Source organism: Ranitomeya imitator, chromosome 5, assembly GCF_032444005.1.
Source record: "Ranitomeya imitator isolate aRanImi1 chromosome 5, aRanImi1.pri, whole genome shotgun sequence".
NCBI lineage: Eukaryota > Metazoa > Chordata > Amphibia > Anura > Dendrobatidae > Ranitomeya > Ranitomeya imitator.
The window spans coordinates 348105879-348129832 of record NC_091286.1 but is presented as its reverse complement, the minus strand read 5'-3'; positions in this window follow the sequence as shown (position 1 = coordinate 348129832).

Below are 23954 nucleotides of genomic sequence, written 5' to 3'. Positions count from 1 at the left end.
CGACAGATGTCTGGTGAGGCCCCTGATGACGGTCTCCTTCCACTGGCCTCAGTGCTCAGCTGTGTCTGCCGGAGTTGATCGCTGAGCTCGTCCACGCTGGCCTGCAGGAAGTCGAGGCCAACAGGTGATGCCTGGCCGTGGTATCTCTCTGGGTATCTGGGGGAGTCCTCTGCTCCGACCCCACGCTCCGATCCCGGTCGGCTGGCCATGGCGTCTCCCACATGGTTCACTTCTTCTCCCTCCTTGTCCTTTTCCCGCTCTCTCCTTCGTGGGCAGTTTCGCTTCCTTCATCTCCGCCCTCCACTGAGGATCAGGAGGCGGATCTCGGCCGCTGATGGACACGTCCTCAAGGCACAGAAATATTTAGACTGGGTGGCCATTGTCGTTCGCGCTCTTCAGATTGTCCATGCCCACTTCCACGCCCTTCTTCTTCTCCTGCGCTCCCTGTGGCGCGGCAATGGTGGCAGTTTTGGCGAGAATCTCGCGGCAGATAACAATACACAGTCTTTGCAATAAATCACAGTCCTGCTTCTCAGGCTTAAGTACGATCCTGTTCGTGACGCCAAGTTGGAGCGCCCCCCGACACAGGGCCACGAGTTCTCGGTACCGGGCCTCTCTGGTTCGGTTCTGAGGCTGTCACGGTGGCTAGACCCGGTCCGTGACCCTGCTAAGGGGCATCCAGTAAAAGGTGATAGGAGTCTGTCAAGGTTTCGTGACGCCACCTGTGGTGTTCAGTCAGGGTGACCGACGCTGCTGTGGGGTCCGCTGGGGTGATGGAATGGCAGCTGGATGGTATACCTTCCCACAGGTGAAGTATGTCCCCAGGGCTTCCCAGTAGGGTAGATGGTGATGGTGTGAGGTACAGTCAATAACGAGGACACAAGGTTGCAGTCTCTTTACCTCTTTACTGAAGACTTCAGGATCCTCAATCCAGAGCACGCTTAACAGGGCTTTCTGAGACCGGCCGGTCCGATGGGCACTTCCAGAGTTTCCTTTGCAGGTGGAAATCAGTGCCTACCATTAGCGCCTGTGTGTTGTAGTGCTACCCTGCTGAGCAATCGGAATAGTCCTCACAACTGCTGTTCTCGTTTGTTCTTTCTAATTCTCTCTCGCTTGTTCCAGATGTTACTAGTTTCTCGTCCCCCAGGTATGTTATGGCTGGGACGCACCCGTATGACGGGAAGGCTCAGAGCTCTTCCGGGACACTAGAGACGCCCCTCTCCACGCGTTGCCCTTATGTCTTCGTAGGAAATTTAAGGTAGACAGTCAACCTATAATTAACTGTCCTTCGGAGTTCGAAGCAAGGCCTAGAGTCAGTTACTCTCGCGGTGTTCCGGCCACCGGCTACGCACCTCAGCAGGATGTTGACTCGGTCTCACGGCACAACTCCTACTGGTTCTCCTTTGTGCTTGATCTCGTTTCTCACTGTTCCACAATATCCTTCCCTTCATGTCTCTCTCTTAGGATACCGCCACGGGGTGTGCAGGCGCGGTTCCGTGACATTCTGCTCTGTTCGCTAGGCACCTGCCAGGTTCCCACGCCTGACAGGGACCCCCCTGTGTCTTCTCCCTGCAACACCCCCTGCCACGGGATGTTGCCTCAATCCAACCCAGTTAGCTTCTGACTAACTTCCTATCCAACCCCTAGTTTTACCAGTGTGAGGAGTGGCCCAATAAATAAAGCCTTTTTCTCCCCCTAGTGGCCGGAGTGTGAAGTGTAATGTGTGCTTGGTGATACCTGGTCAGTAGAATTCCTTCAGTGCCATCAGACGTACCATCACTCCCCATAGTGGCAGAGTGTCATACTGCAACGACCAGATCTCTGGGGCGCTGCACAACCATACAGCCTGTCATCCAGCAGAGACACTGAGCAGCATCTGCTATCACTGCCCAGTGTCTAGCGGTGAACTTGTAGTACCTGTCAGGCGTCACCGCGAGCGTGAGAAAGTTTTCGTGCTCCATATGCCAACAGAAAGGTCCTGGGAGTTCACAGACAATGAACTCACTTCACCTACCTAACTTTAGCGTGAGCGCCATTAGAATATTTCCCACGGCGCTCGTGCTAACATCAGACCGGTACAGAGGTGTCAGTGTCCATGCGTGTAATAAGTATGACACACGGCGGGCGCCATGGAATCAGTGGTACAGTAAGCGCTGTTGCCATGCTCCTAGTGCTGAAGGTGACTCTCATTATTCTCCCCTGATCTGCCGGTGATCAGCACATGTAGGGGACGATGATGAGAGTTGGATTCATTTGAGAACAATGACAGCAGGCGGTGGCTGATGGGACTATTACTCCCATCAGCCTACACCTGCTGACGCTAATAACAGAGCAGGAGCGGCTGATGGGAGTATTCATCAGCTGGCACCTGCACTATGAATAAATAAATAAATGAAAACATCGGCATGGGGTCCCCTGTATTTCTATAACCAGCCAGGCTAAACTGACAGCTGGGGGCTGCAACCTTCAGCTATCAGTGTTAGCAACCTGGTTATCAAGAATAGAAGGGTCCCCACGCCATATTTTTTAATTATTTAAATAAATACTTGACAACCAGCCTTGCTAAAGCTGACAGATGGGGTCTGGTATTCTCGGGCTGGTAAGGGGCCATGGATATTGCCCCCCAGCCTAAATATGGCAGCCCTCAGCTGCCCAGAAAAAAAGCACATCTCAGTGTATTCACAGTAGATCACTGCAAGAAATTCTCACGGTGATTTGCGGTGAAGACACTGAACTTGAACTGCGTTGACCTCATCACTGACTTTTTCCCATTGTGCTAAGGTCACCGCAGTTCAGCCCTGCTGGCAATGCAGCCTCTCGGTGACCGGAGGTAACTTTGATGACGTCACCGCTATTCACTGATGTTGCACATGCAGCAGCTAATTCACCAGTCGTTCGCAGTTTGGAAGGTGGCATCTTGAAAACTGTTTATCCTCCAGACAGATATGGATTATGGAGAACATAAAGAAACCAAGAGTTTTTAAATCCTAAAGTATAAACAAATAATATATCTAATAATAATCACAAATGTCCAAGAAAATAACTATCAAAATATCTTTAATAATAATACAAAAACACACACTGGACATGAAAAAAACACATACAATACAATACAAAAAAAATATATAATAGGATAGGTCTAATGAACGACAATGCAAACTGGCGGGGGGTGAGCAATCCAACAATAAGAGGGAGGAAAGGCACTCAAAAAATGTAAGCAATCTATCCCAGCAATACTATATTATATACAAGCTGGAAGGCACAAGTGTGCACAGTTACTAAAAAAGAGTAACCATAAAATAACCCTCATATCATTTGGGAAAAGACACCAAGGATCACAGGAGCCACTCCATAATAATGTAAGCCATGTGGCAGGATAATCATACCCCCATGACTCCCAGAGTTAAAGTGCCAATAATGCGCATACATACAAAATACATGTGTCTTACCCAGGAAAGCCAGGCACCCACCGCACAGGTACCCCAACGCGCGTTTCACCGCTGCTTCTTCAGGGGGCAGTGTGCAAATGTGCAATATTCCGAGGTTAAATACCCCCATGTGGAAAGCATGACCCAATCACCTGCATAGAACCCACCCCAGCCGCGTCTAGCGAGCGCATGTGGACGAGGCCCACCACAGCCAATCATCCCAGCCGGCGTCAGGAAGCGGTGAGTGTCGGGACAAAGTTCCCATAGCAACGTATGCACTCACCGCATAGAATAGACGCCGCTGTGAATCAGAGGCGGAGGGGACATCAGAGCGCATGCGCTACCCGCAGCAGAAGGTAACCGCACCGCAATGCGTGCAGGGGGGTGGAGTTACCAGGACAACATACAAACCATGCTGCACAGCGCCCGGAAAGACGCGCAAGAAGGGCGGAAGTAAGGAAACAGACATATCACATATGGGCATATGGAAGAGACATCAGAGCGCATGTGCTAACCGCGGCAGAAGATAACCCCGCCGTAATGTGTGCAGGAGAGAGGGGTTGCCAGGACAACAACCAAACCATGCTGCACAGCGCCCGGAAAGACGCGTAAGAAGGGCGGAAGTAAGAAAGCGGACATATCACACATGGGCAGCATCGCTATTAGACAGACCAAATAAACATGATAATTTATGCAAATAAGAGCGCCGCAACACATATGTAAATATAATACAGTTCATTAATCCATTTAATAATGGCAAATATCCAAATGTCCACAATGCGCAGCTGATTTGGAAGTTGATGCAGGTAAAGGGTCCTGATCCCAGATAGTTCTTTATCCACTGACATGCTCATCTCAATAGGGGTGTAGCACAATTGAAGGTTAATCCAATAGAACGTACACTAATAAATGAAAAACACAAACACACACAAAGTTAAAATCAATGTAAAAACACAGGCTCCAAGGGCAGATAAATAAAAACAAAATAATGAAAAATCACCTATAAAGCAAAGGTAACCCCCAAGCAGACACACACGGTTATAAAAATGATGAAAAACTAATGTTTTCGTTTAATCCATGTGGTGTTATGGTGTCTAACGTAATAATCCAACGACACTCAAGCTGCGCCAGCCTACGCTTGAGGTCACCACCCCTAATCCCACCATGGACTCTATCAATACCCCGGATCTTAAGCCCATCGGGATTAGAGGCATGGCACAGCCTGAAATGGCGAGGAATCGTTTTCAGAAGCGCTACATCAGGAGCTGACTTGGCCGCCTGAATGTCCCTCACGTGTTCCTTGGTTCTTACTCGCAAAGCTCTAGAGGTGAGACCTACATATATCAGGCCGCAGGGACATGTGGCGTAATACACCACAAAATCACTGCTGCATGATATATATTCTCTAATCCTAAATTTCTTGACACCATCAGATGAGCTAAATTCCGACACTCGTTCAATATTCCGACAGGCCAGACACGACCCGCATGGGAAGCATCCCTGTTTGGGTTTCCCAGTGTAAAAGGGAAAAGAGGGAGTCGAAACGTAATGACTCCGAACTAGGAGATCCTTCAAATTATTGCTCCTCCTTGCCGTCATCAGCGGTCTCTCGGGGAGCAACCTACCAAAAATAGGGTCAGTCTTAAGGACGGGCCAATGCCTGTTGAGAATATTATGGACAACATTCCACCTGTTATTGTACGTGGAAATAAATCTAATTTGATCCGATGCACCCACTTCCCTCCTGGAGCCCGACAGAAGCCGGCCACGAACGGACGTCTTTGCTCGCCAGTAGCCCTTCTTAATGCAACGTTGGCTATATCCCCGTGCGCGAAACCGTTCATGAAGGTCCAGTGCCTGCGCCTCAAAACGCTCATTGGTGGAGCATAAGCGCCTGATTCGCAGGAACTGGCCCACGGGAATCGCTCGAACCGTAGATGGAGTGTGGGCTGACGAGGCGTGTAAAAGAGCGTTGACAGAAGTCTCTTTTCGATACACATCCGTTTGAACCATACCATCATGGTCCCCAATAATCTGGATGTCTAAAAACTCAATCTGATGTTTGTGAAATTTAAAAGTAAGTTTGATGTTGTAATTATTACCATTTAAAAGTTCAAAAAAATTAACCAAATCACTCTCTGAACCCTGCCAAATAATCAAAAGATCATCAATGTAGCGGTACCAACCAATGGCCTGGGAGGCGGCATGTGCGCCATCCCCAAAAACCTCCCTCTCCCAAAAGCCGAGAAAGAGGTTAGCGTAAGATGGCGCACACGCCGCGCCCATGGCGGTACCGCGTTGTTGTAGAAAAAAACGGTCTTTGAAAGTAAAAAAATTATGAGTCAAAACGAAATTAAGTAATTCCAAAATCAAAAGCTGTAAAGTGACATCCAGATTACTAGTGGCCAGGAAAAACTCAACAGCCCTCACTCCATGTTGGTGGGCAATACAAGTGTATAAGGACTCGACATCCGCCGTGACCAACAACATGCCGGGCTCCAGGGTAAGCCCATCCAGTCTCCGCAGGACGTCATTAGTGTCTCTGACGTAAGAGGGCAGCGTCTCCACCAAAGGCTGCAGATAATGATCGATAAATCTGCAAACCGGGTCGCACAGCCCTCCCACGCCAGAGACAATAGGACAACCCGGCGGGACCAGTGGGTCCTTATGGACCTTAGGTAAAAGGTAGAAAGTGGGGGTCATGGGTGCCCGAACAAACAACCCATCAAAAACCCTCTTGGTGATAACCCCCCGAGAGAGCGCTGATTCAAGAATACGAAGGAGCTTGTTCTGGAACGAAGAGACCGGATTGTGCGTGAGTGTGGAATATGCCTCCCTGTCCCTCAACTGCCTAAAGGCCTCCCGTTCATACATCTCAACAGGCCAGACCACCACGTTACCCCCCTTGTCAGCAGGCTTAAATAACACATCGTGGAGTGCCCGCAGCTCTGCTAACCCTCGTCTTTGAGTACCAGTTAGATTGTCATTGGTTCTCCCAGTGGAAATACTTCTAAGTTCCTGCATAACCAACATGCAAAAGATCTCCACTTGGGGACACAATGACAAAGGGGGGAACGTGGTGGACCTGGGAAGAATAGACCTAGGAAAATTACCTGTTGAGACATCAGAGGTTTCCCCTGCTAACTCCTTAAGAATGCGCAGTGCCTCTTGATATGGATTATGGCGTGGGACAGAACAACGGAGAGGTGAGTGATGTTGTTTTTTCATTTTTGGTTTACTACAGGAGACAGGGGATTCAGTGGAATTAGGTACATGTCACGTTACTGGCGATACAGGACTGAAGATCAGTGGCCAAAGCAGATGTATACAAGTGACCGGACCGTGGAAAGACCTCTGGAGATGCAATATATGACAGTGGTAGTCCAATATATCCGCAGATGCAGGCACCAGCCCGAGCAAGGGACGACCTGTATTACACATGTGCACAAAGTCCGTATGAGCAGCAGGAGTTCAGGTTAGTAGCAGCAGAATATCAGTAAGAAGCAGAGAGATGCCAGCAAGAAACCTTCCAACCAGGAGCTCATTGATTGCTTCACTCAGTTAAGGTACCTTCACACTGAGCAACTTTACAACGAGAACGACAGCGATCCGTGACGTTGCAGCGTCCTGGATAGCGATCTCGTTGTGTTTGACACGCAGCAGCGATCAGGATCCTGCTGTGACATCGCTGGTCGTAGCTGAAAGTCCAGAACTTTATTTGGTCGTCAGGTCGGCGTGATTCGTCATGTTTGACAGCAAAAGCAACGATGCCTGCAATGTTTTTTCACAGAGCTAACAACCAGCGAGAACGATAAGTACGTCACTGGATTGCTCCTGCATCGTTCTGGAGTTGCTGTGTTTGGCATCTCTACAGCGACCTAACAGCGACGCTGCAGCGATCTAGTTTAGGTCGGATCGTTGTCTATATCGCTGGAGCGTCGCTAAATGTGACGGTACCTTTAGACTGAGCACACAAAATACTCAGCAACAGGAAGCTGCACAGGGCCAGGTATATATAGCAGGTCCGAACAAGCTCAGTCAGGGCGGGGACAAATCAACAGGGCGGTGATTATTTCTATCCAGACGAAGTTCATATGGTTTCAGACAGAAGTCAAGCAAGTTCCAAATAGCTCCTCAAGCTATGTGTTTGCTATTTTTATATAAAAATGGATAACTGGGTTTTGTTTCATTTCAAATAAAAGACTTTGATCTGGCTGTGTCTTCATTTACAATATAACTATAGGACTAATAATGGATAGGTGTCTTATAGATGCCACCTCAGTACTAAGCCGTAGGCTTGATGTTACCTAACAATACAAAGGTGACATCAAGCCACAAATATTAACCCCACTTGCCACCACTACAGGGCAAGTGGGAAGAGCTGGGCAATGAGCCAGAATTGGAGCATCTAATAGACGTGCCTTTTCTGGGTGGCTGCTGGCTGCTATTTTTAGGTTAGGAGAGCCAATATCCATTGCCCCTTACCAGCCTGAGAATACTAGCCCCCAGCTGTCTGCTTTAGCAAGGCTGGTTGTCAAAAATAGGGGATCCCACGCCATTTTTTAAAATTATTTATTTAAATAATTAAAAAATATGGCAAGGGTACTTCCCTATATTGATAACCAGACTTGCTGAAGCTGACAGCTTTTGCCTGGCTGGTTATCAAAAATACAGGATAACTAGTGATGAGCGAATATACTTGTTACTCGAGATTTCCCAAGATTTCACCGCTACTCGGGAGTGGGAAGAGAGTGGCTAAGTGCTAGAATAGGCGCATCTTACAGATGTGCCTTTTCTGGGGTGGCTGGGGGCAGATGTTTTTAACCGGGGGGGCAATAACCATGGAACCTCTCTAGACTATTAATATCTGCCCTCAGTCACTGGCTTTCCCACTCTGGCGGAGAAAATTGCACGGGAGCCCACGCCAGTTTTTTCCGTGATTTAACCCTTTATTTTAACACCTAGAGCCCTCAAATTTTGCACACAGACACTTCTAACATTAGTAGTGAGGAATATGTAAAAAATAAGGGATATGAAATGGTTTACTCTATGTAAACCATGTCTCATATCCTGTCGGCTTACCGGCTTTTAAGCTATCTAGCTCTGTATTAAATATAAATACATATATATGTGTGTCAATGACATATATCTATACTATGTGTAGGCATTTATTCTATCTATTCTATTCTAAGGGTATGTTTCCACGGTCAGGATTGCATCAGGACTTGCTCAGGATTTGACGCAGGTAAAATCTGCACCAAATGTGCACCTGAGGTCACTGGCAGATCACCTGCATTTTTTATGCGTTTTTACATGCGTTTTTCATGCGTTTTTTATGCGTTTTTTTCATGAGGATTTGTGTGTGTTTTTGTAAGCTAAATAAAGTTATACAAAAAAAAGGAATTGGGATGTCTTTTCTTGTCCAACCTCTTCATTTACATACTCCATTGATGAATAATGTTTAGACACACAGATAGATAGATAGATAGATAGATAGATAGATAGATAGATAGATAGATAGATAGATAGATCGAGCGATAGATAGATCTATCTATCTATATCCATTTTTCTATAGCTCTATCTATCTATCCATCTATTATCTATCTATCGTATCTATCTATTGTATCTTTCTATTATCTATCTATTGTATCTATCTATCTATTGTATCTATTTATCTATCTATCGATATATCTATCTAGCTATCTATAGTTAGATATATTTATAGATAGATATATCAGTAGATAATAGATAGGTAGATAGATAATAGATAGACACAATAGATAGATAATAGATGATAGATAGATAGATAGATAGATAGATAGATAGATAGATAGATAGATAGATAGATAGATAGATAGATAGATAGATAACACCAAGCCTGATGTTTAGTAATAAACATATTAAAATGTCAATAAAGAGTTAGGCCGGGATCACACATGTGAGAAACTCACCGAGTCTCTCGCCTCAATACCCAGCACTGATGCCGGCACTCGGGACCTGAGCGTGCAGCTGCATGTATTTCTAGGTAAACCTATAATGAATATGTACAAATCAGACCTCAAGATACAAAAAAATACCAAACTTTATTAAGAACAAAATAACAAGAGACAACAATGACGGTGATGTACACCAATGTAAAAAACACCATAGACCTGAGGTACATATTATAACCAGAATCCTTACTGCCATACACATAGATCTCCCATGAAATACCAACTCATTACGCCAAGTGGCATGTTCACATTGTTCCCATAATGCTATATCTCTGATGTGGCATAGTAATATACACTTAGCAAATAAAGCTACATTACCTCAGGTCTGATGGTGCCAGATCCCCTACGCGCGTTTCGGCCGCGTGTGCCTTCTTCCGGGGGAGTATTTCTATGTAGCTGAATGCTCCGGTCCGAGTGCCGGAGGCAGTGCTGGGTATTGAGGCGAGAGTCTCGTTTGAGTTTCTTGCAAGTATGACCCAAGCCTTAAAAGCAATATCTGTTTAATTTAAAAAAATGTAAAAAAAAAAATGGTGTGGACTCCCGCACAATTTTCTGCACTAGAGAGGGAAAGCCAACGATTGGGGGCTGATGTTTGTAGCCTGGGAAGGGGTTAATACCCATGGATCTTCCCAGGCTATGAATATCAGCCCACAGCTGTATATTTAGCATTTACTGGCTATAAAAATAGGGGGCCCCCCAAAAAAAATGACGAGGGGTCCCCTATAATTTATAACCAGAAAGGCTACGCAGACAGCTGCGGGCTGATATTCATAGCCTAGAGAGGGGCCATGGATATTGCCCCCCCTGGCTACAAATACCAGCCCCAGCCGCCCCAGAAATGGCGCATCTGTAAGGTGCACCAATTCTGGTGCTTAGCCTCTCTCTTCCCACTCTTCTGTGGCGGTGGGAAATGGGGCAATAAGGGGTTAATGTCACCTTTGTAAGGTGACATTAAGCCGGCTTAGAAATGGAGAGGTATCAATCAGATACCTACCATTACTAATCCAATACTTGTGAAAGGGTTAATAAGACACACACATGCAGAATAAAGTATTTTAATGAAATAAAACACCACACAGTTTTGACCATATTTTTATAGTACTGGTAATCCAAGCAAAGCCCTCGTCTCCTCGAAAAAAAGAAAAATAGTAAACCAACAGCATACTCCCTGTGTCCGACGCAGTGCTTAATAACGAGTGTTCCACGACGAGTCCGGCTCAGCTACATCTGGATGCCTGACATCCAGACAAAGCAGAGCTTGTAGATGATCGCTGGAGATAACTCTCCAGCAATCACCTACACTTCAGCGTTCTCACAATCAGCTGATCAGCTGACCGTAAGAACCAGACTAGTGACCGTAGATAACCCCTGGTCACGTGCACGGCAGGTAAGCCAAGTTATCGCGAGAAATTAGCTTACCGTGAGAACTGCAGTGAATGTGGGACTTCTGGCAGCGGGACAAGTAAGGGCTTATTTAAATTAGTAGACATGCGCAGAAAGCTGCGTTTATGCAGTTACTACGCTTGTGACTAATCATTAGATCCCCTCCACTATTTTGTAACATCTGGACGCTGCGTGTTTGATGCTGCAGCTCTACGCAGCGTCAAACACGCAACGTTTCCTGATCGTGGAAACACACCCTAACCTGTCAGTGTGATTTTACTGTACACCGCACTGAATTACCGGCTTTTCTATAGAACACTGGTGCGTATTTCTCGCAAGTCACACTGATGGTCTTCGTGTAATCCGTATTTTTCTCACCTCCACAGACTTTCATTGGTGGATTTTTCTGCAATACGCTGACAAACGCAGCATGCTGCGATTTTCTCAGCCCGTAAAATACGGCTGCGAAATATATGGCAGATAAGAGCTGCCCAAAAGAGAATCATTGGTCTGTGTGCAATGCGTTATTTTGCGCTTCTCATATGTCCGTAAAACTCTCTAGTGTGACCCCAGCCTACTAGTTAGTGTAGGTCTGCAGCTGTTCGGTCCACAAATCCTGAGAAACCAACAGTCCTATTTAGGGCTAATTCTGGGGTCCCAAGATTGCTAGGTAGGCAGGGGAGTCTATGTGCGTATATCCACATCAGTGCAAGGGTTGCAGGCATTGTATGTGAGTACATAGATCGCACTGCATACCTCCAAAACCTCCATTACTGTCTGCTGCTGCTTATTTTCTATACACCTAGCTGCAGTTATCCGTAGCAATTTTTTATTCTGCTTATACCTGCTCATTTTATTCTAAAAGAATCCATAGCCCCCTTTTTTCTACATTTATTTGCTTGGTCACGCTGCTGACTCCAGCCAGGTCATTGTAATAAAACACCGTGCAAATCTTTGAATTTATTTATTTACTTATTTTTTTGTCCCAGGCATCAGATGTGAGTGCGCCAAAAAATCTGTCCTTTTTTTGGCACTATCTAAGATTTTGTAGTGTCTTACACCATTTTGCTGCCCAAATCTGTAGCTGGCCCAAAAATATTTAGCTACAATTGTTATATTTATCACTGTGAGTATTACTCCACACGCATCGCATATCATTGCACAAAATATCTTTCAATTTTAGTACTCCTTTTTTTGTGTCATAGCCAACTTGTTGACACAATTTTGGTGTGCCCAATTTAGATCAGTCGGTTATCTCAGGCTGGCGGCTGGTGTATCTGTGGTGGAAAAATCTTTTATTCACAGGCATACGTTGCATAGTTCTATCTGCTAGCCTCATTCTACTTATTTTTTATTGTTTTCCAAAATTACCAGCAAACATAAAAAAATTAATACAGTCTGTTATGTCAGGCTGAGGCCTGGTGTATCTGTGGTGGAAAAATATTTTATTGACAGGCATACATTGCATAGTTCTGTCTGCTAGCCTTGTTCTGATCATTTTTTATTGTTTTCAAAAATTCACAAAAAAACAGAAAAAAATGCAGTCTGTTATGTCAGGCTGATGCCTGGTGCATCTGTGATGGAAAAATCTTATATTGGCAGGCATACGTTGCATAGTTCTGTCTGCTAGCCTTGTTTTATTCATTTTTTACTGTTTTCAAAAATTCACAAAAAACAGGAAAAAAAATATACAGTCTATTATGTCAGGCTGAGGCCTGGTGTATCTTTGGTGGAAAAATCTTTTATTGGCAGGCATACGTTGCATAGTTCTGTCTGCTAGCCTTGTTCTACTCATTTTTTATTGTTTTCGAAAATAAAAAAAATGAAAAAAATACAGTCTGTTATGTCAGGCTGAGGCCTGGTGCATCTGTGATGGCAAAATCTTATATTGGCAGGCATACGTTGCATAGTTCTGTCTGCTAGCCTTGTTTTATTCATTTTTTACTGTTTTCAAAAATTCACAAAAAACAGGAAAAAAAATATACAGTCTATTATGTCAGGCTGAGGCCTGGTGTATCTTTGGTGGAAAAATCTTTTATTGGCAGGCATACAGTTAGGGCCAGAAATATTTGGACAGTGACACAAGTTTTGTTATTTTAGCTGTTTACAAAAACATGTTCAGAAATACAATTATATATATAATATGGGCTGAAAGTGCACACTCCCAGTTGCAATATGATAGTTTCCACATCCAAATCGGAGAAAGGGTTTAGGAATCATAGCTCTGTAATGCATAGCGTCCACTTTTTCAAGGGACCAAAAGTAATTGGACAATGGACTCTAAGGGCTGCAATTAACTCTGAAGGCGTCTCCCTCGTTAACCTGTAATCAATGAAGTAGTTAAAAGGTCAGGGGTGGATTCCAGGTGTGTGGTTTTGCATTTGGAAGCTGTTGCTGTGAGCAGACAACATGCGGTCAAAGGAACTCTCAATTGAGGTGAAGCAGAACATCCTGAGGCTGAAAAAAAAGAAAAAATCCATCAGAGAGATAGCAGACATGCTTGGAGTAGCAAAATCAATAGTTGGGTACATTCTGAGAAAAAAGGAATTGACTGGTGAGCTTGGGAACTCAAAAAGGCCTGGGCGTCCACGGATGACAACAGTGGTGGATGATCGCCGCATACTTAATTTGGTGAAGAAGAACCCGTTCACAACATCAACTGAAGTCCAGAACACTCTCAGTGAAGTAGGTGTATCTGTCTCTAAGTCAACAGTAAATAGAAGACTCCATGACAGTAAATACAAAGGGTTCACATCTAGATGCAAACCATTCATCAATACCAAAAATAGACAGGCCATAGTTAAATTTGCAGAAAAACACCTCAAGAAGCCAGCTCAGTTCTGGAAAAGTATTCTATGGACAGATGAGACAAAGATCAACCTGTACCAGAATGATGGGAAGAAAAAAGTTTGGAGAAGAAAGGGAACGGCACATGATCCAAGGCACACCACATCCTCTGTAAAACATGGTGGAGGCAACGTGATGGCATGGGCATGCATGGCTTTCAATGGCACTGGGTCACTTGTGTTTATTGATGACATAAGAGCAGACAAGAGTAGCCGGATGAATTCTGAAGTGTACCGGGATATACTTTCAGCCCAGATTCAGCCAAATGCTGCAAAGTTGATTGGACGGCGCTTCATAGTACAGATGGACAATGACCCCAAGCATACAGCCAAAGCTACCCAGGAGTTCATGAGTGCCAAAAAGTGGAACATTCTGCAATGGCCAAGTCAATCTCCAGATCTAAACCCAATTGAGCATGCATTTCACTTGCTCAAATACAGACTTAAGATGGAAAGACCCACAAACAAGCAAGACCTGAAGGCTGCGGCTGTAAAGGCCTGGCAAAGCATTAAGAAGGAGGAAATCCAGCGTTTGGTGATGTCCATGGGTTCCAGACTTAAGGCAGTGATTGCCTCCAAAGGATTTGCAACAAAATATTGAAAATAAAAATATTTTGTTTGGGTTATGTTTATTTGTCCAATTACTTTTGACCTCCTAAAATGTGGAGTGTTTGTAAAGAAATGTGTACAATTCCTACATTTTCTATCAGATATTTTTGTTCAACCCTTCAAATTAAACGTTACAATCTGCACTTGAATTCTGTTGTAGAGGTTTCATTTCAAATCCAATGTGGTGGCATGCAGAGCCCAACTCGCGAAAATTGTGTCACTGTCCAAATATTTCTGGCCCTAACTGTACGTTGCATAGTTCTGTCTCCTAGGCTTGTTCTACTCATTTTTTACTGTTTTCAAATATTCACAAAAAACAGAAAAAAAATATACAGTCTATTATCTCAGGCAGAGGTCTGGCGTATCTGTGGTGGAGAAATCTTTACTTGGCAGGCATACTGACCACATGTAATTTTTCTACCAATTAATCCATTTGTATTGAGGTTTTCAAATATTTCAGTAGTCCATTTAAAATGGGCAAGGGACAGGGAAGTGGACGTGAAGCTGACGATGCATGCAGAGGATGAGGCCGTGGCCAAACTGAAAGTGGGCAACAGCAAAGACCCACATCTTTGCGCTCAACCTTCCTGTCCCAGTTTCTAGGTCTGACTGAGTAGCCGTGATTGTGGACCGGTTATTACTCACCCTAATCCTTCTTCCTCCCACCATGCCGAGTGCCCTGAGACAAATGATCCCACACTTCAACACTCCGAAGAGCTGTTCAGTTTTCCTTTTAAAGATTCTGGACTCTCGGCCGCTTAACTTGAAGTGGGGCTAGATGAGATCACATGTAGCAATGCCCAAACATTTGAACAGCCACGGTCAAGGCGATCGTGGGAAAGTGTCACAAGAGGTGGACGATGATGAGACACAATTGCCAGAAAGTCAGGAGGAGGAGAAGGGTGCAGGTGTGGAAGATGAGGTGGTTGATGACATAGTGACTGATGCAGCCTGGCAGGAGGACATGCAGAGCAAGTGGAGCGCCCCCTTAGGGCAGTGGGGTACTTGGTACCGAGTTTTTCGGTTCTCAAGGGGGATGTCATGGTGGCTGACCCGGTCAGTGGCCCTCGGGAGGTCCGGTGTAAAAGGGGAAAGGTCTTTAAAGGGGAAATGTTCGTGATGCCACCTGTGGTATTCGGTCAGGGTGACAGACTCTGCTTAGGGGTCCGCTGGGGTGATGTTATGGCAGCTAGATGGTATACCTTCCCACAGGTGAAGTATGTCCCCAAGGCTTCCCAGAGTGTACATGGTGGATGGTGTGAGGTGCAGTGAAGAATGAGGACACAAGGTTGCAGTCTCTTTACCTTTACTGAAGGCTTCAGCATCCACAGTCCAGAGCACCAGATCACAGGGCAGGCAAAGTCTGGCCGGTTTGGAGGCAAATCTAGAGTCATTGCATTGTTCTGTCTGATAGCCTCGGTCTACTCAGTATTTATTGCTTTACAAAATTACAAAAAACCTTAAAAAAAATGTATACAGTTTGTTATCTCCGTCAGACGCCTGGTGTATCTGTGGTGTCAAAATCTTCGCTTTGCAGGCATCAGTTGTATTTTTGGGTCTGGGTCTACTCATTATTTTTTCTTTAAAAAATATTGAAAAAAAAGTAAAATAAAAAAAAGTTTAACTGTCTGTTATCTCTGTCAAAAAACACTGCGTGTGAACATAGAAAAAGTGATGGAGGATGGGATTAATTATTTTGTCTCATATACAAGTCATTACCCTGGAAAGGATGCACCTTAACATATTTCCCAGCAAAATCCATTTTGTTTTTGTATGTTTTTTGGTACACCTGTAAAAATGGTGTGAAACTCTAACAGCATTGCTTACAGCTCTGACCTAGGAGTCAGAAATGCTTCCAGGGGTGATCCACATGATGTCCCCTTGTCATTTCTGCAGTGTTTCCATCATTTTCAGATGTTTTTAGACCTTAAAAGTTCCCCCGGGGGGATCGCGGTAAAAATACTCGGGTTTCCCATAGACTTACATTGGTATCGTTGCTCGGGTTGAGTACCCAAGTATTTCAATTTGTTCGACCTGAGCATTTTAGTGCTTGCCCATCACTAATAGTCATGGCTCCTATTACTTGTTTAGCAACTGATCTGCAATCCTTAACTTCCCTGCCTCATGGCTTATCCATGAAAATTGATGCAGCATCACGCCTAATCTGAGAAGCATAACGTGGGAGCAGATATCCTGATTACAGAGATGAATCACTTACTGATCTGCTTAACCTGCTGCCAATTGGTTGAACCACTCGTACCCCCACAACTGATTGGCAGCTTTCTGTCTATGCACAGTATACAGAGAAAGCTGCCAAAAACTGGTGTGAGTGATGTTATAAAAAGTGCTTTATTCAGAGAACTGGTAGATCTACAGCAGATAAAGCGATTTTTAATCAGAATTCCAGCACCCTGTATAGTAAGCGTCACATCGCTTGAATTATGGTCTCTAACGCTGCATCATACTGCTTTATGATGAAGTGACAAAGCCTGGTGACACAATTAGAAAACACGGCACTCGATCGATGTAGGGGTTGGTGGTGCTCAAGTAGGGTGTCCACCCCGTAGAATAAAGATGAATAAAACTTGGCACTCAATGTGAGAAGAAAAAGCTTCTTAATTTATTGATGCATCCAGACAAACAAAACTGCTAAACGTTTTCGGTCCACACCGGACCTTCGTCAGAGCATTTCTTTGACATTGACTATGAAATATATAAATAAATAAAGTGTCACATGATGCAGAAATACATGTCGCATAATGCAAAACAGAAGGCATATCTACTAGTGAATATAGCAAGAAAAATTATACGTGATGCTCCATCTGGTTAAAGAGACATGTGCCAGAGAGATGAATCTATCCAGAAGACTGGTGCTCCGTGCATGGTGGAGATATAGTCCGTGCTAAGTCGCTGGATAAGGGAAGTAACAATGGTGCTGGAGATGAAAGAGCACTGATGGTAGTGTGACCACAGGCCAAAAAATGTCTTGCTCAGTGAAGGAAACAGAAAAAGGATACATAGCAAAAATCCAATATGCACTACTAAGATAGTAGAAAAGAAAAAAAAAAGAAAAAAATGAGGTACAAAACGCGCCTCCAGTGAAGATATAATGGTAGATCTTACATGAGGACCTACAAAGATAAGGAAAAAAGTGAGAATGTGCATATTTACGTAACTGGGCACCCCAAAAAAAATATATCGGTAATAAAAAATATAAAAAAAAATATAAAAAAAATAGTAAAAAGCAGTAACCACGGGGGAGGAGAAGAGAGAGCATGGGTGGCATGGGTCCTGAAGGAATAGAGATAAAGGAAGAGTCATGAATATGATACCAAAAGGTAAACAGAGGAGCAAAGAAATGGGTAGGTACAACATAGCAGAGAGGCAGAGGACGTGAGAAAACACACTACCTGGATATAGAAGCTACAATGCATGGATGAGCATCAGACAGAAGTAGAAATACTACAGCTGCAGTGTGCTACAAGAAACCAGACATGGGGGAAAAAGGGTTAACAAGGAAAGAGGATACAAGTACTAAAAAGTAATGGGAATGTAAGGAAGATGAACGCAGAGAATATATGTACCTGGAGGATCGGAGCACATGAGAATGTAGAGCGCCACGGTAAGGCACAGAGCCTAGAGGGGGTAACGGCGCTGTAGAGATAAAAGTGTCCGGGTCAGTAAGTACTTATGTAGCTACCCCCATGTCTGGTTTCTTGTAGCACACTGCAGCTGTAGTATTTCTACTTCTGTCTGACGCTCATCCATGCATTGTAGCTTCTATATCCAGGTAGTGTGTTTTCTCACGTCCTCTGCCTCTCTGCTATGTTGTACCTACCCATTTCTTTGCTCCTCTGTTTACCTTTTGGTATCATATTCATGACTCTTCCTTTATCTCTATTCCTTCAGGACCCATGCCACCCATGCTCTCTCTTCTCCTCCCCCGTGGTTACTGCTTTTTACTATTTTTTTTATATTTTTTTTCTATTTTTTATTACCGATATATTTTTTTTGGGGTGCCCAGTTACGTAAATATGCACATTCTCACTTTTTTCCTTATCTTTGTAGGTCCTCATGTTAGATCTACCATTATATCTTCACTGGAGGCGCGTTTTGTACCTCATTTTTTTCTTTTTTTTTCTTTTCTACTATCTTAGTAGTGCATATTGGATTTTTGCTATGTATCCTTTTTCTGTTTCCCTCACTGAGCAAGACATTTTTTGGCCTGTGGTCACACTACCATCAGTGCTCTTTCATCTCCAGCACCATTGTTACTTCCCTTATCCAGCGACTTAGCACGGACTATATCTCCACCATGCACGGAGCACCAGTCTTCTGGATAGATTCATCTCTCTGGCACATGTCTCTTTAACCAGATGGAGCATCACGTATAATTTTTCTTGCTATATTCACTAGTAGATATGCCTTCTGTTTTGCATTATGCGACATGTATTTCTGCATCATGTGACACTTTATTTATTTATATATTTCATAGTCAATGTCAAAGAAATGCTCTGACGAAGGTGCGGTGTGGACCGAAAACGTTTAGCAGTTTTGTTTGTCTGGATGCATCAATAAATTAAGAAGCTTTTTCTTCTCACATTGAGTGCCAAGTTTTATTCATCTTTAAAGCCTGGTGACAGATTATCTTTAATAGTATAAACAACTTGACTGTTTGTTCTTATTCAAGTGAACATTTGGCTGAAATTATCAATTGTTGAGTCATAATAATGAATCATTCTGTTTTTCCAACTGCAGAAGCAATAGAAGATAAGAGTCTATAGGGATCAATTGAAAGTAATTAAGCGTAAAGCTGAGTTGTAGTAGCTTTTAGTATCATTCTTGTAGAAATGCTCTAGATGCCTGTATGTGTAGATATGGAAAACAGATGATTGAGTACACTGTCTAAAATAGAAAAACAGAACTTGGTACAGAAACCTTTGTTTGCAATTACAGAGGTCAGACATTTCCTGTAGTTCTTGACCAAGTTTGCACACACTGAAGCTTTTGGGATTTTGGCCCACTCCTCCATACATATCTTCTCCAGATCTTTCACGCTTCGGGGCTGTCGCTGGGCAACACTGAGTTTTTGCTCCCTATAAATATTTTCCATTGGGTCAGGTTTGGAGACTGGCTAGGCCACTCCTGGACCTTGAAATTCTCCTTACAGAGTCACTCCTCAGTTGCCCTGGCTGTGTGTTTTGAGTCATTCTCATGGTGGAAGACCCAGCCATGACCCATCTTCAATGCACTTATTGAGGAAAGGAGGTTGTTGGCTAAAGTCTCACGATACATGACCCCATCCATCCTTCCTTCAATGCAGTGCAGTCATCCTATACCCTTTTCAGAAAAGCACCCCCAAAGTATGAAGTTTCCCCAGCCACGCTTCATGGTTGATATGGTGTTATTGGGGCTTCTTCTTCCTCCAAACACAGCGGTTGAAGTTTATACCAAAAAGTTTTATTTTGGTTCCATCTGGCCCCATGACTATCTCACATGCCTGCTCTGGATCATCCAGATGGTCACTGGCAAACTTCAAATGGGTCTGAACATATGCTGGTATGAGCAGGAGGACCTTGCGTTCTGTTCCGGATATTAGCTAATGACGCCTTAGTGTATTACTAAAGGTAATTTTTGAGGCTGTGATCCCAGCACTCTTTAGGTCATTGACCAGATCCTCCCATGTAGTTCTGGGCTGATTCCTGACCTTTCTCAGAATCATCCTTACCCCACGAGGGAAGATCTTGCATGGAGCCAAAAACAGAGGAACATTGACAGTCATCTTGTGTTTCTTCCTTTTTCTAATAATTGTGCCAACAGTTGTTGTCTTCTCACCAAGCCGCTTGCCTATTATCCTGTAGCCCATTCATATCATGTACAGGTCTACAATTTTGTTCCTGCTGTCTTTAGACATCTCTTTGGTCTAAAGGTACCGTCACACTAGACGATATCGCTAGCGATCTGTGACGTTGCAGCGTCCTGGCTAGCAATATCGTCCAGTGTGACACACAGCAGCGATCAGGCCCCTGCTGTGATGTCGCTGGTCGGGGAAGAAAGGCCAGAACTTTATTTTGTCGCTGGATCTCCCGCTGACATCGCTGAATCGGCGTGTGTGACGCTGATTCAGCGATGTCTTCGCTGGTAACCAGGGTAAACATCGGGTTACTAAGCGCAGGGCCGCGCTTAGTAACCCGATGTTTACCCTGGTTACCATCGTTAAAGTAAAAAAACAAACACTACATACTTACCTACCGCTGTCTGTCCTCGGCGCTCTGCTTCTTTGGTCTGGCTGTGAGCGCCGGGCAGCCGGAAAGCAGAGCGGTGACGTCACCGCTCTGCTTTCCGGCCGCTGTGCTTACAGCCAGACCAGAGAAGCAGAGCGCCGAGGACAGACAGCGGTAGGTAAGTATGAAGCGTTTGTTTTTTTACTTTAACGATGGTAACCAGGGTAAACATCGGGTTACTAAGCGCGGCCCTGCGCTTAGTAACCCGATGTTTACCCTGGTTACCGGCATCGTTGGTCGCTGGAGAGCGGTCTGTGTGACAGCTCTCCAGCGACCAAACAGCGACGCTGCAGCGATCCGGATCGTTGTCGGTATCGCTGCAGCGTCGCTTAGTGTGACGGTACCTTTAGTCATGGTGGAGAGGTTGGAGTGTGATTGATTGAGTGTGCGGACAAATGTCTTTTTACAGGTAACGAGTTCAAACACGTTAATACAGGTAATGAATGCAGACTAGGAGGGCTTCTTAAAAAAAGTAGGTTGTTGAGAGTCAGAATTTTTGCTGTTGGTAGGTGATCAAATACTTATTTCATGCAATAAAATGCAATCTAATTCTTTAAAAATCATACAATGTGTTTTTTCTGTTTTTTATTTTTAGATTCTGTCTCTCACATTTGAAGTGTACCTACGATAAAAATTACATACTTCTCCATTCATTTGTAGGGGGAAAATTTGCAAAATCACCAGTGTATCAAATACTAATTTTCCCCATTGTATATCAGAAGTGATTCACACAGAATATAGTGCTTGTGGATGTCTGGTATTACTGCTCTTTTTTGCATAAGAAAACTTAAGTAATCACTAAATTTTATCACACTGATTGTATAACACTAAACATTTTTGCATTCCCTTAACATATTCAAAAGGGAAAAAATGCAGAAACTTTTGGTTGTAGGTCATATAGACCTGGTTACAGATTTAAGCCCTATACAATCAGATCTTTCAGTTAATCCTTCTTGCGAGGATACCTTCGGAGACAAAACCTCTAGGAAATAAATATTATATCGTAGGTGAAACGACAGAAACGCAAAAACACGGAGGACCAAAATTAAAAACTTAGACAATGTCACAGGCCAGCATTGATATTTATTACACCAATGTCAACAATTGAGGAAGTTTTCCTTTATAATCAAGTATAAGGATGAATCTTTTCACAAGGAAACAAACTTAAAGGTCTTGTCCCACAAGCAATATTCATTTTACTAAATAGATCTAGGAATAATAATAATTTTCCACAATTGGATTTGTTAAAAGAAATGTCCCTGTGCTGAGATAATCTTATAAATGTTCCCCTGCTGTGTACTGTGTAATGGCTGTGTCTGACCATGCAGGAATATAATCTGATTATACCACAGCTCTTGGGCAGGGGAGAACACAAAAGAGAGTATACAGATAGGCAGGGCCGCCATCAGGGCATTACAGGCATCACTGCCATATGGGGCCCGGTGATGAGGAGCAAAAAGGGGGGGCCCGAGCAGAGCGCGGATCGGACCGGCTGCCAGCGTGCTCGCTCGGGCCCCCCCTGACATTTTTATTCAGGCTGCGGCTGCCAGTGCCACTGTGCTGTGCCTGTCTGTAAATGAGCCTTGTACCTTTAAGGCGGCCGGGCCCGCGGTGCATCATGGGCCCGCCCGCCGCAAGTTAGTGACGTCACACGCTGCCCTGCTCCACTTCCTCATTCCGGGACCAGAGCAGAGCAGCGTGCGGCGGGGTGACACCACGTGGACGGCGGAGGGAGCAGAGAAGAGGCAGCGGGGGACCACTGGACGACGAGGGACCCGGCGGAGGAGAAGAGGACAAGCACCAGCGGCAGCGGGGGACCGGCGGTCGGCGGAGGACCAGTCAGACGGCGGAGGAGAAGAGGCAGGCGGGGGAGGGGGCAGTAAAGCTGGACACAGGGGGGGGGGCAGAAAGCTGGACACAGGGGGGGCAGAAAGCTGGACACAGGGGGGGGCAGAAAGCTGGACACAGGGGGGGCAGAAAGCTGGACACAGGGGGGGCAGAAAGCTGGACACAGGGGGGGGCAGAAAGCTGGACACAGGGGGGGCAGAAAGCTGGACACAGGGGGGGCAGAAAGCTGGACACAGGGGGGGGCAGAAAGCTGGACACGGGGGGGCAGAAAGCTGGACACAGGGGGGCAGAAAGCTGGACACAGGGGGGGCAGAAAGCTGGACACAGGGGGGGCAGAAAGCTGGACACAGGGGGGGCAGAAAGCTGGACACAGGGGGGGCAGAAAGCTGGACACGGGGGGGCAGAAAGCTGGACACAGGGGGGGGCAGAAAGCTGGACACAGGGGGGGGCAGAAAGCTGGACACAGGGGGGGCAGAAAGCTGGACACAGGGGGGGGCAGAAGGCTGGACACAGGGGGGGCAGAGTGCTGGACAGAGATGGGGCAGAGTGCTGGACAGAGATGGGGCAGAGTGCTGGACAGAGATGGGGCAGAGTGCTGGACAGAGGTGGGGCAGAGTGCTGGACAGAGGTGGGGCAGAGTGCTGGACAGAGGTGGGGCAGAGTGCTGGACAGAGGTGGGGCAGGATTGGACACAGATGGGGCAGAGTGCTGGACACAGATGGGGCAGAGTGCTGGACACAGATGGGGCAGAGTGCTGGACACAGATGGGGCAGAGACAGATGGGGCAGAGTGCTGGACACAGATGGGGCAGAGTGCTGGACACAGATGGGGCAGAGTGCTGAACACAGATGGGGCAGAGTGCTGGACACAGATGGGGCAGGATTGGAAACAGATGGGGCAAGATTGGAGACAGATGGGGCAGGATGGATACGATGGAGACAGATGGGGCAGGATGGGGAGATCATATGGGGTAGAATGGATACTCATGAGGGCAGGATGGGAGAACATATGGCTGGAGCCTGGAATGAGACACACGGGGGCTAGGATGGCGAATATTACCATAGGGGCTAATTAAGGGATATTATTATTGCAGTGATGTATTTATTTTATTTTTTGAGTATACTGTTTTAAATGGGGGGGCGGTCCTGTTACTGTGTAGAGTGATACTATGTTGCCTTCTTCATGTGGTGTAATGTAGAAGTTGGGAAAATTAAGTAATGTGTTCTACAAGCGGAACTCGAGATAACTGTTTTATTTCCTGCAGAGACGAGTCCTGGCTGGATGAAGTGATGGCGGTCTGTGCTGGATGAAAGATGAAGGACTTCACCTAGAGACGTCACTGGTGAGTCAGTGTTACCTATACACTGACACTATACACTGTATACTATATACAGAGGTCCTGTGTACAATGTCACCAGTGATCACTGTATTACCTATACATTATATACAGAGCTCCTGTGTGTAATGTCACCGGTGATCACTGTATTACCTGTACACAGACACTGCTTACTAATTACAGATCTCCTGTGCATAATGGCACTGCTGGTGATAGTATTGTGGGTT